The 14,023-nt window shown below is 39.7% G+C and overlaps 1 pseudogene; it reads right to left on the bottom strand.

Annotated features, from left to right (window-relative positions):
• Positions 1-2,907: 2,907 nt before the first annotated feature.
• Positions 2,908-4,642, bottom strand: LOC124967194 (putative RNA-binding protein Luc7-like 2; annotated as a pseudogene).
• Between the last annotated feature and the right edge of the window lie 9,381 nt (positions 4,643-14,023).

Here is a 14,023-nt window from a genome sequence, read left to right as displayed (position 1 = left end):
AGCTACATCCATAGTCATTTTTATTTTTCATCATCTTCTACAAGATGGTAATAAATAGTCTGGGTAGTGAGTGTAATAGCACTCTCTTTCATAGCTGGGGGAAATTCCATACATAAAATTAAGGGTTGTATAAAAAATACATGCTGCTTGCAAAACAAGTACTGAAGAACTTTCTATTTTTAAAACTTCCATTAACCAGGCCAGTGGACTCTAGAAAAAGTCATAAGTATACTTCTGCCACCATCTTATGTCTAATGAGAAATTAGGGCTGTACAAAGAAGTGCATGTGTTCTGGGGCTTGTCTTCTTGGTAGGTGACCCTGGCTTACTGGATGGCTTTTACTTGCACCATGGATCATCTGATTTGTTCTTTATGAAAAAAAATGTAAAAAAAAAAAGGAAATTAGAATTTCTTACAAGGGAATACCCCACATCAAGCAGAGAGGTATGTGCTGGTGGGGCGAGACAGGTGTTCTTGAAATGGTAGAGAAGGATGGGGAGGCGCAACTGGAGAAGTAGGTCAGGGCCAGTTCCTGAAGGAGGGCTTTATCTCACTATTAGGAAAGGACTGGTGGCAGCTAAGTGACATGATGACAGGTATTCTTTAGAATAATTGAGCACCTGAAACTTTGCCAAGGATGATAACATTAGATCAGATGCCTAAAGATATCAGTGAAGCAAGAATCAAAGACAGGTAGTACATGAAGATAGGTATTCAGGTCATAATGTGAAAATGGCTGCCAGTTTGTATCTGGGAAGTAGAAGGTGAACTCCATCTGGGTGATTGAAATATTATTGCCTCTAGATTCCTTCTTCCAACCTTACCAAAATAACCTGTACCTGCTCCACCTGTTGCTTAGATAACATGTCCAGGAGTGGTCCCTCCCTGCAGGTTGTTGTAGAAGTAGCTAATTAATGCTTTATGGGCTGCAACCTGCCTGGCTTACTATACCTTGGCCATTCCAGTCCACCTGCTTCTCAGCATTTCACCATCACACCTAAATCTCCTGGTCCTACACAGGAAGGAGAGAGAAAAGGGGGAAGAGGGCAGGTGAACAAAGAAAACCTGAAATGTGTGAAAGTGGCAAGATGTTCATATTTCATGGGATACCAAGACACCAAGTCTATGTTACTATTATTTAAATAAAACTTGCTTTCTTCACTTCCCTCAGTGAGATTGCCTAATGTTCAAGCTTCAACATTTGAGGAAACAGAATTTGTTAATGATAACTGCAATGTCATCAGTTTTCCATGTTTGTTTAGTGCCTGAATGTCTGGGCCATACCAGTGGAACCGCAGCCTTCACCAAAATGGAAGCAGCAATTCCTGGTTGCTTTGTTGACCTTTATGTCCTCTCTGGGTAGAACAAAGTCTGGTACATACTAGTTTTATTTTAAATACATGGGGGATATGTTTCCTTACATAACACTAAATGATAGCACTGTCAAAACCCAGATCTCCTACCACAACCATGCCAAATTATCTTTAAGACAGGGACTTGGTCTTGCACCAGCCTTGACCAGCTTTGCAGATGCAGTGAGTCCCCCAAGTTTGCCCATGTCAAGGGTCAAGGACACCTTCCCCATCTATGCTTCTCTAACTGTCCAGGCACCAGGAAGCCCTTGCCCATGGGTAGGGTGAACTGTGGCATCCAAACAGGCTTCAGCAACTGACATTGTACACCATGTCCTTAACCTCTGTGGACCTCCAGGTTACATCGTCTACACAGCAGACACCAGGAGAAGTCTGTGAACATGCCTGGGACAATGATCCCTCGCCAGAAACAGTCTCTATGGAGACATTCCCCAGGACCCAACCCAGAAAACCCAGGGACCTCAACCCACCTGAATTCACAGAAATTTCACAGCGTCCTGTGAGAGGGAGGAACTGAGGAAGGTTACAATATGGCATCTTCTGCCTCCCTCCATTTCCTAATTTAAAAGTGGAAAACAGGCTCCAAGACAAAAGACTCTGACCTCACAATTAGGGCAGGGGGAGCACAAGGGCCCTGTTTTCCTATTTAGCCCACAGAAACTTTTTTTTTTTTTAGTTCTAGTGACAATTTACTAGACAAGTTACAGTTTAATGAAGGTGGTGGTGATTCTTTCTTTCATTTTATTATTAATATTTTTTATAATAAGGGTGTAGCCTTTATACTCCACACACACAAAATAAAACAAGTGCTTATTATGAAAGAGTCCCTGCCCCCAACCCCCAGAACATCCTGAACATAGAAATTTGATGGAACAGAAAAATCAAGACAAGTCTGATTTTGAAATTTCAATAAAAAAGCAAAAGTATGTAATGCAACAGCTGTTCCACTTCCAACTCTAAATAGGAACCATCCAACACACCCCCGTATTTTGAATTTCTCCAGCACACATTCCAGTATAAATGCTCTGAACTGTAAATAGCTAGTAATTAATAATGGGAGGAGAACCTTAGAACAGAAGTTATACTGCTTCCCTGACCCTTTCTCTTACAGATGGAGGGTGCAGGTATTAGGGGATACAAAAGTCAGAGAAAGAAGAATTAAAAAGAAAAAAATTCCCAAAGCTGCTGCTTGGAGTAGAAAGGAGGGCAGAGTCTTACAAATTTTCAAAAACTCCCAAGGCAAGTAACATAATTCATTCACTATCACTCCTACTTGAAAGAATAAAGAGATCAATGTCTTATTATATAATACTGCATTCTCAGAACTGTATTACAGGTTCATCAGAAACTATGGATGTACTTTTAGGCTTCCTCAAGGAAAACAGGTTCAGTTCAGATCAAGTTAGATGCTGTACATCTAGCCTAGCTGAATCAATGTCTGGAACTGCTCACTGTCACCCTGAACAGCTATAAACTAAACAATAGTGTGTGACTCCATAGGAAGTTTAAGGGTTGAAGGTATGTACACAGCTAATTAGATCTCCCCAGCTTCATGCTCTTCAGAGCTCCTTCTATCTTCTGATCTGCCATTAACACTCTCACAGGACTGCTTTCTATCTTTTCAATCTCGGTCACATGATGATCTGTCTCTTGAACTCCTATCTCTGTCACATGATGCTAAGTCTTGGTCTCTGAATCTTTCTTTTGAGAATCTCTTGGATTGCTCTCTGCTCCTATCTCCAGAACTGTGATGACTTCTCTGGTGACTATGGCTCTGGCTGCGACTGCTGGAGCAGGATCCGTGGTGATGGTGTTTCTCCCCAGACTTGGATCAGTCGTCCTCTTCTGTTCTCTCCACATGGAGCCAGACCGGTGTCCGCGATGTTCTATGAACCTGGATCTTTTAGGATTCTTGCTATGTGATCGGGACCTCCTCAGCTTCTCCCTTTCTTCCTTCCCTTTCTTCTCTTCATTTCAGGTGCTCCTGGTTTCTTTTCTCTTGTTTCTCAGCTACGACTCTCTTTAATCCTTCAAGGTTCTCTCTTATTTCACTAAATCCCAGGTGCAGTTTACCCCCAAAATGATCAGTCAGTCATCTGTCATTATCATGATGACCTAAATAGGCAGAGCAAACTTCACAGATTCAAAATTTCTGCTGTTGGAAACTGGAAACTGTCATAGAATTACAATAAACTTCCTCTGCTTCTCTTTTCTTTTCCCGTGCTTTCTCTACTTCATCCATTAATTTCTGGGATTCTTCCACATTCCCTTCAGTTCCTAGGTGTTCCACCTTGGCTAACAATTTATCAATTGCTTCATTTAATTCATGAACATATTCTGCCTTTGCTGTCACTTCAGCACTTATCTCTTCTTGAGTTTCTGCTAATCTCTTCTTAGTCACTTCTGTTCTTCGATCATAATTTGCAATGAATGACTGCAGATGATCCATGGCATCAAGTTGAAAGAAAAAGTCCTGTTCTTTGGATGCAATTTCATAATCTGCTCTGAAGGCCAGGTCATGGACTTTCAGACATTCTCCAAGATCCATTCTGGTGCCAGGAAGGACATCATGGGGGCAACAGTTGAGAAGGTGACTCTTGCATACTCTGTCATCACTGAATTTGATTTGTTGATGAGTAGTATCTCCCATTCTGTCTGATGCTCCCTATATTCTTTTTAAACTGTGAGTGGATGACCATGCTATGTGATCAACAACTGTGAAGGTTACAGAGCTGCAATTCTGATACAGTAACACTAGTACTCTGGATATCTGGTGCCTTCTCTCATCCAGAATTTTCTACACACAAAATTAGAAGTAATGAAAGCTATCTTCGGCTATGAAGAAATAGAATATTCAGAAGGCATGACAAAAGATTCAGCAAGGGCAGCTGGTTAATTCTTTTCACGTTGAATCAAATAGGTCAAACATCAGTTGTACATAGTTCACAACCAAGGTTACAATTAGAGACCAGGTCTCCTGAGTCTCAGCTCAGTGCTTTTTTCCTTAGCCCATGATGCCTTATCAGAAAAATCCAAATACAGTCAGACCCCTAGTTACATGGGTAGGAGTTACACTGATTCACATACACAAACTTTATATAGTGTGACCAATGTTTCAACTCACGGGGTACCCTGCTTCCATTTATGCAATATGCCAGGCATCAGGACGATTTTCAGTGGCACACAGGCGGTTGCCACCACCAGGGCCCTTCCCTGGAGGTGTCCATAAACTGGTCCAGCATAGCGTGCATCTGGGCCTGCACCGACATGGCCGCGGCATAATGGAGGGACGGGTGTGGGTGGGGAGCAGACAGGGCCCTTTCGGGGGGAATGAGGGGAAGGGGTGTGGGGAGGTGTGATGCTGTCTTGGTGGCTGCCACCGCCTCAAGGCGTGTGGGAAGGAGAGCTGAGGGGGTCCTGGGAGAGTCCAAGCTGTGCTCCTCACAACGATGGGTACGGTGAAAGACAGCAGCTCCCGAAAGCGACCCTCGTGCGCTCACTCTCTGTTCAGTTCCGGGAACAGAAGCGACATGGGCTTAGCAAGCTCTCGCCTCCAACACCGCCACCAGCCAGAAGCCTCCACAGAAACTTCTGACAGGAGTTCCAAAGCTTACAAGATTCTCTAGACTCCCTTTGCCTGGGGCCATACACCCACCACACCCCTCTAACCTGCAGTGCTCCTGGTTCCCACGATGATCTCACATGATAAGTCCAGGGCAGGGTGCTCCTTCCACATGCCCAGGCATCTTCTGTTAAGGATTGGGCTTTACAGGCTCCTCTTGGCTCTGCTCTGCAAGCTCTAATATTTTGCTGGGCTCCACTCCCTCCACTTGTCTCTGCCCCACCAGCTCAATCAATTTGCTGGTCTCCACCGGGTTCCAGTTAACTCTGAGGTATTCTCACTGCCCATCTCTTCAACTCCACTGTTTTGTCTCTTAGGCAAAACCCAGCATTTGGGCTCCACTTGGGTCTGCTCTGCACCCACTCCACCCACTTGTTCCACTGCATTCTGGCCACTTGGCTTCTCCTCTTCTTACCTACTTAACATACAGGGATTGCATGTTTCCCCTCTAGCCCTGGATCCTGTTGTGGTCTGGCTAAACCCAGTTCCTCCCACGTCCACTAGCATCTCAAATGGTTCAGCTCATGTTTCAGATGCAAAGTTACATTGTGTTAAGCAGCATATATATTGCTCATATTTCAGATGCAATGTTGTTTTGTGTTAAACAGTATATAAAAACTTCATAAAATTATAATTTAAAAGGAGACAAAGATCAGCTTTGGGAATAAAAACACTTTATCTGAGATTTGTGAGATTTAACTCACCTCACTGGAGTTAAGACACTACCCTTCAACTTACTCAATGTTAGGATTACTTCAAATTAGGCTAGACTGAAACTCATTTAAACTCTAGTTTAAAGGATAAATTTTTATTGTAAAGATTAATAAACAGGAGACATGTAAGTAGGTAAGCTTTGACATTTTGAAAATTATTTTTCTTAGATTAGTGATTATACAAACTGGATGTGTTGCTCTTTATTTCATTTTATATTTTCCTTGTTAATTTTTAACTATTGCCTGTTAATATTTTAAAAAGATACAACCTGATAAAACCTCTAATAGAACAACCTGAGATAAATTGAGATAAAAAAAATAGCACCCGTGGACAGACAGAGTATAGGACACCATCCAGTGTTGATATTGACTATAAAAAAAATGCAATGGGTAACTATTATTAAAACCACACCTCTAAAGAGACTAGATTAAAACCCAATACTCCATTTAAAAACTGTTTAAACTGGTCTGCTGGATGTTTAAAACAAAAAACATGGAGACTAAAGTCAGAAAGTTAAAGGACCAAAGAAAAAGCAGCCAATAGTTGACTTTTGCCCCCTGAGATTAGGAAGATCCAGAGAAGGATGGGAGCCCTAGAAGAGTTCTGCAACTCCAAAGAGTCAACATATCTGCCAATCAGGGAGATTGAGAGGGTCATACAGAACAGGAAGCTAACCAGTGCACATTCTGTAAAAACAAGGGACACTGGAAAGGGAAATGTTCTTGATGTTTCTAAGAGAAGGCACATATGGTCAGTAAGACCCTGACCCATCTTGGCAGATGGCACTACTGGTAGAGGAAAGCTAAAAGAGTCAAGAGGCATCACACCTGTTCCCAAAAGTGATTCTAAGTACTCTTAGCTGATAAGTAACAATAGAGAAGAACAAGATCAGTTTTGAACAACTTTGTCTCAAACACCTGGCAGGAGAGTATAGACAAACACAGTTGTACATGAATGCTTAAATAAAAACACAATGTTTGTTGTAAAAAGAGATATAACTTAAGATTTACCCTTGTGATAGCTCTAACAAATGTAAGTGAAACTGGAGTTTATAAAGGAATAGATCTTGGGGGAGTGCCTAATATTTAAAGAACACAAAGGACTCTGGAGACAGAAGTGTGTCCTGCATTTCAGAGATTGAATGATATACTACTTTTTCTTTTATATTAATTGTTTAAAAAAAAGTGATCCTTTACTATCTTGTTCATTGTTGTCCAAGCAAGATCCTTGACCTGTCCAGTCACCTGCAATCATGGACCACTGGAGAGTCATGATGCTAAGTACCCTTAACTGTCCATGACCCAACTGAGAGAAAGAAAGGACCTTGGAATTCTTACCCCCAACTTCACCCTCTCTCAGCAGCGAGCAGCATGGAGATGCCCTCACCCATTTTACCATAGAAATGAAATGTAGATATGAGAATGGGGAAATGTAACCAAGGTCCACTTTGCCTTTTGAGTATAGCCCTTGCTGCTTACTTTAAAAGAGACATGTTTTTCTTTTCTCTTTTCCCTCTCCCCCTTCTTATTTTGGGGACAGAAAACTATATTTACTTGAGTTGTCTGTGCTCCACAGAAAATAGATGTCATCAGAAGATCTAGAAAGTGACTACCTCCCAAATTAACAAGTGAATTTCAACATACCATCAGGGTGCACCTGGGATCCCCTGTCAACACGCACCTGGAAAGAGACTTGGAAAGCTTTTATGAAAGACCTCTCTTTCACCTGATGAACAGAACCACAGTTTCTGGGAATGGAGTTCCCTATGTGTTCTCCTTTGACTGCAAAACAACAAACCTTCTTTTTCCCTTTTCTAAAACCCATGTCCTCATTAAATTTTCATGAATTGACTAAAGGGACGAGGACTAAGGTTTTGGTAACAGAATGTCTCTATCTAAAATATGCATGCAGTGAAGATGAAAAAGTAAAGTTCTCCATTATATAAAGTAATTTATGATAGAAGAGAAAGCAGAGTGGGTACGAAAGACTCAGTGAGAAGGGTCTGATAATGGCAACTCAGTTTGTCCTCATGTACAAAATCATGATTTGGAGTAATGAATGATGCTAAATAAAATTTCATTTACATTTTTACTGCAGTGATTGGTATGACATCAGGGCTTCTTGTGCCCTCTGCCAGTGCTTTACCACCAGTGCTGTACCACCAGACATGGCCCAGCCATTGAATTGACACTGAAATGGGGAATCAGACCTTGTCCTATTTCCATAGAAATATTTATATTGAGGGATGTTTCTAGGGACTGAAAAGGGTGAAGTGAATATAGAAAACATGTCAATAAAAATGTTACTGCTCTCAAACAATTTTATTTCTTTCCAGAAAAACATCATTTGCTTCAAAATTCCTGTGAAGATAAACAAAAATGCCAGAGATACTGCCTTTAAAAATGCCTTCCATTCCCAAGGGTGCAATGGGATCTCAGCACACTCATTTCTGCCTTGCTGCCACATTACCTCTGCCCTTGTGGACCTCAAGGCCATGATCATTGCCCTCCAGTCACTCTCTTGTCTCTAATGCACATGTTCATGCTTCTCTGCACAGGACTTTTGGTACTGACAGAATTTTGGGAAGTACAGGTCATTCCAGGTGACTTCAAAGGCAAAGTGCTTGTCTGCCTGCTCAAGGTCATGAGGGGACAGTGAAACTGAATCATGTGTCCTGAGTGTACTTCAGACTCAGTGGCTCCTAGATGGCCAACTTCAAATTTAAATCCACAATTTCCAACCTGCTGTTAGTTGTTTTCTTGTGGATCCTCATAATGTACACCTATAGCAACATGCTTTTCTACACTGTGACCACAATCAATAAGACCCAGTCTGGTCTCCTGTCTGTCAATGATCACTGTTCCTTTCTGCCCATAAACTACATCCACAGGGGCATCTTTTTCATCATGATGTTGTTTAGAGCTGTCTTTGTGGGTCTTATGGATCTTTCTAATGGATACATGATAATTCTCTTTCACAGACACAAAGAGTGGGCCATGCCTTTTCATAGCTCCAGGTATTCTTCCAGAAGCTCCATAGAACAAAGGGTCACTCATACTATTCTGTCGTTTGTCAGCTGCTTTGCTGTCCTGTATTGTGCACACTCCATCATGTCAGTGTTCATAAACATGACATTTAAAAATGACCCCGTCATGGTGGACATCCACAGTGCTGTGGCCAATGACATGGGCAAGGTCAGTCCTTTGATGCTGATCAGTGCTGACACTGAAATGATTAAAAATTATGCAAACCAAATGCAGATACAGTGGTCAATTTATGACAAAACATCTAAGACAACATTGCAACTTTTATTAAATATTTGCTCTTTTTCAGAATTGTACCTCTGAACAAAATTATTTATTAAGTAATACATCCAATTTTTGTCAGTAAAATAACCTGCATCACTAGTAAGAACAACAATGATTTTATCATATGTCTGCATCAATATTCTGACTTATATCTATTGAATTTTAGTTTCATGATTTTATATCTCATTTATAATACATATATTTTGTTTTCCCCTACACTATAAACTTTAGAATTATCTTAATGAAGTTCTATTTGAGGTATATTTTTCCTTTTTGTGTAAAAATAGTTGTGTTGCAGTCATCCAAAATCTGTTGTAGTAACCAGGCATGTGGAGAAAACCTGTAAGTAAAGCAACTCAGTATACTGAGGCAGGAGCATTCCAAATTTGAGGTCACTCCAGGTAAATTAGTGAGATCATGTCCCAAAGCAACAAAACAAAAAAAGCTGAACATGCAGCTTGGTCTCCTACCCTGCCTGATTCATTTTCCTGTACAATAAATTAACAAAAACAAGTACAAATAAGACCAAAAAGAGAGAGAGAATGAAACAACAAACAAAAATGGTAAATATCTTCACAGCCACTAGCCTGGCTACAATTTTTAAAAAGGAATAAAATTAGAGTTGATATCTATGGAGTTGTGAGTTGTTGCAAGCATAGAATTTGCTGCCTTGTAGTGTACAAGGGCTTTCCCTGATTCTGTCCCTATCTTAGTTCCCTCCTGGAATGTGGAGCCACCATTCTTTCCATGGTGCCCAGGACACAATGAGGGTATTATGTATGTCACTGGTCACAGTGTAGATACTATGTGTCAGAAGTCACAGTGAGGGTATTGTGAGTATCAGAGGTCACAGTGAGAATAATGAGTTTCAGAGTTCACAGTTAGGATAGAATGTGAGTTTCAGAGGTTATATTGAGGGTATTATGTAAGTGTGAATTTTTAGAGTAGCATATTATGTGAGTTTCAGAGGCCACAGTGAGAGCATTATTTCAGTGACAGAGATCAAATTATGGGTATGATGTTAGTGTCTCATGTCATATTGCAGGTATTATGTGACTTACAGAGGTCACAGTGAGCATAATATGAGAATGTCAGAGTTCACTATGATAGTATTGTGTTAGTGTCAGAGGCCATAGAGAGGGCATTTTGTGAGTTTCAGTGGACAAAAAGAAGACATTATGTGATTGTCAGAGGTCACAGGAAAGATATTATGTGAATGTCAATACCACAGTGAGGACATTTTGTGAATGTAAGAAACAGCAGTGAGGGTATTATGTCTGAATATATGATTATGAGAGGTCCCAGTGAGGTTATCATATGAATGTCAAAGGCCTTATAGAAGATATTCAGTGAGTGAGAGTGGTCACAGGATATGATGTGAGTGTCAGTGGTAATAGTGATGATAGAAGGTGATTGTTAAAGACTACAGTGAGGAAGTTATATGAGTTTCCATGGCCACAGTGAGGGTAATGTATTAATGTCAGATGTCATGTGAGAATATTATGGGAGTTTCAGCAGACACAGAGTATTATGTGAGTATCAGAGGGTATATTACAATGATGGTATATTGTGATTTTAAGAGGCCAAAGTGAGGATATTATACAAGTGTCAGAGGTCTCAGGATATTTAAATGGTGGAGACAACAGCGATCATATTATCTGAGGGTCAGAAGTAAAAGTAAGTGATTTATATAAGTTTCAGCAGTCACAATGAGGCTATGATGTGAGGGTCAGAGGTCAAAATAAGGGTACTATTTGGTGAAACCACTCTAGAAAACAGTGTGAAGATTCAACAGAAAGCTTGGAATAGAACCACCATTGGACAAAGTTAACCCATTTCTTGGCATATACATAGAAGCTTTTAAATCAGCATACTATAATGATGCAGCCACATCAAGATTTACAGCAGCTCAATTCACAATAGCTAAGATATGGAACCAACTGAGGTACCTGTTTTCAAATGAATGTATAATAAAACTGTGGTACATAGACACAATGAAATATTACTCAGATATAAAAAACATGGCATTTGTGAATAAATACATGGATCTGAAATCTGTAATTCTAAGTGAAATAAGCCAATCCTCAAAAACAAAAGGATAAATGGTTACTCTGACATGTGAATGCACACTCAAAATAGTTGTGGGAGATGTTCATGGGATTAGATAGAATTGAGTGGAGGGAAAGGGAAAGGGATGGGAATGGGAAAGACAGAATAATTTGGACATAAATTTCCTATGTTACCATATGAATACATGATGAGTGTAATGCCACATCAAGTATAAGCACAAAAATGGGTTGTTATTCTCCATGTTTTATGATATGACAAAATGCATTTTACTGTCATGTACAACTACAAAGAAAAAATTTAAAAATTGAAAGGATAAAGATGGTACATTGGGTTTATTATATAAATGTCAGAGGCCACATAAGGATATATGTGATATTTCAGAGAACATAGTGAGGAAATTATGTGAATATCAGTTCCAACAGTAAGCATATTATGCTACTATCAAAGGCCATAGTGAGGATATTATGTGAGTGTCATAGGCCACAGTGAGGATATTAAGAGAAAATCAAAGTCCCCAGTGAGGGTACTATGTGCCTATCATTGATACTGTGAACTGGGTATTATGTGAGTGTCAGAGGCCAAAATGACAGTCTTTTGTAAGTGTCAGAGGTCACATTGTATACATTTTGTGGGTGTAAGTGGCCACTATGAGAATATTAGATGAGTGCCATAGGCACAGTGAGGATATTATGTGATTTCAAAAGTCAAAATGAGAATCTTATGTGTCTGAGGCCAAATTAGAACACTTCATTAATCATATGCTCACACTGGGGATATTACGTGAGTGTCAGAAACCACAGTGATATTTGGTCAATATCAGAGGATATTATATGAGATTCATCACTCACAGTGAGGTTATTACTAGAATGTCTGAAACCAAATTGAGGATATTATGTGAGTGTCAGAGTTGAAAATTATTATATTATGTGAGTGTCAGAGGTCACAGTGAATTTATTATATGAATATATGAGATTAAATGAGGAAAGAATGTCATAGACCACAGTGTAGGCATTACTTGTCAGTGGTCACAAATTGTATATTTTTTGTGTGTAACAGGATACAATGAGGTTATTAATCAATGTCAAAGGTCACAGTGAAAGTATTATTTGAATTTCAGAGACCACAGTGGAGTATTACATGATGGCAGAGGTCACACTGAGGGTATTATATGAGTGATGCAGGCCAAGTCAGTATATTATATAAGAGAAAGAGTTCACACTAGGGGTATAATGTGATTCACAAGTCATTTTCAGAATTAATTTTAGTGTCAGAGACCAAAATGAGGTATTATGTGATGTCAGAGGAAACAGTGTGGGTATTATGTGAGTGTCAGAAGCAACAGAATGATATTATATTAGTGTCTGATGTTACAGTGTGATTATTATATCTGTGACAGACATCACATTGAGCATAATATGTGAACATTAGTAGCCAAAGAGAAGATATTGTGTGAATGTCAAAGACCACAGATGAGAAATTTGGTCAATCTCAGGGGATATAATGTGTATATTATGTGAAAGTCAGAGGCCACATTTAGAAAATTTTGTTAACATACAGACCACAGTGAAGATATGATGTGAATGCCAGAGGCCATAGTGTAAATATTATGCAAATGTCAGGGACTACAGTGAAGTTATTATGAGTGACAAAGGCCACATTGAGGAAATAAAGTGAATGCCAGATATTGAAGTGAGTGTACTATGTGAATGTCAGCAGGCACAATGAAGATATTAGGTAACAAGGTTACTGTTATAATATGATGTAAATGTCAGAAGCCACATTGAGAATTATGAACGTAAGATGCTACGTGACTATATATTGTGAGTGTCAAGGTAATTGTTTTTATTGAATTTCAGAGGCCAACGGTGAGGGTATTATGAGATTGTTAGAGGCCAGGTGAAAATATTAAGTGAGTTTCAGATGCCACAGTGATGATATTATATAAGTGACTGAGGCCTCATTCATCAAATTTTGTCAATGTGAGGGGTCATACTGTAGGTATTGAATGTCAGGGTCCACAGTGATGATGTTATGTGAGTGTCAGTGGCCAGGTGAGGATAATATGTGAATATAATGATCCATAGTGATGATACTGAGTGCCAGAGGCCACAGTGAGGGTATTATGTGAGCTTCAGAGGTCACAGTGAGGTTACTATGTGAATCTCAGAGGCCACATGGAAGGTATTATGTGAATATCAGGAGCCATGTTGGGATAATATTTGACTGCCAGAGGCCCAGTGAGGAATTATGTGAAAGTCATTGGTTATAGTTAAGGTATCGTGTATCAGATATTACAGTGAGAGTATTATGTAAATGTCACAGAACAGATAAATAGATAAATATTCTATGAGTGTCTGAGGCCAGAGTGAGGATATTATGTTAGTGTCATAAGCCAAGTAAGCATATTATGTGAATATTGGAGGACAAAGTTAGGGTTCTAGATGACAGTAAGGGACCACAGTTAAGGTTATTTTGTCAATGTCTAGAGACACAGAGAGGCTATTATGTCAATATCATGAGCCAAATTTAGGCTATATTGTGAGTGTTAGAGGCAAAGTGATGATAACAGGTAAACTCCAGAGTCCACAGTGAGAATATTAAATGAATATCAGAGACCACAGAGATTGCATTATGTGAATATCAGGGGTAACTGTGAGGGTAGCATGTGGGGGTACAAAACCACATTGAGGATATTTAGTGTCAGAGGTCACAGAGTGGATATTATATGATTGAAACTGTTCACAGAAAGATTATTATGAGAGTGTCACAAGCCACAGTGAGATATTATGTCAATGTCAGGAGCCAGAGTTAGGGTATTACATCAATTTTATGGGTCATGGTAAGGGTATTATGTAAGTCTGAAGCCACATTGAGGATATTATGTGAATTTCAGAGACCAAGTGCAGATATTATGTGAGCATCAGAGGCCAGTTAAG

The sequence above is a fragment of the Sciurus carolinensis genome, chromosome 16 (assembly GCF_902686445.1).
Source record: "Sciurus carolinensis chromosome 16, mSciCar1.2, whole genome shotgun sequence".
Classification (NCBI taxonomy): Eukaryota; Metazoa; Chordata; class Mammalia; order Rodentia; family Sciuridae; genus Sciurus; species Sciurus carolinensis.
This window is presented reverse-complemented; position numbering and strand designations above follow the sequence as displayed.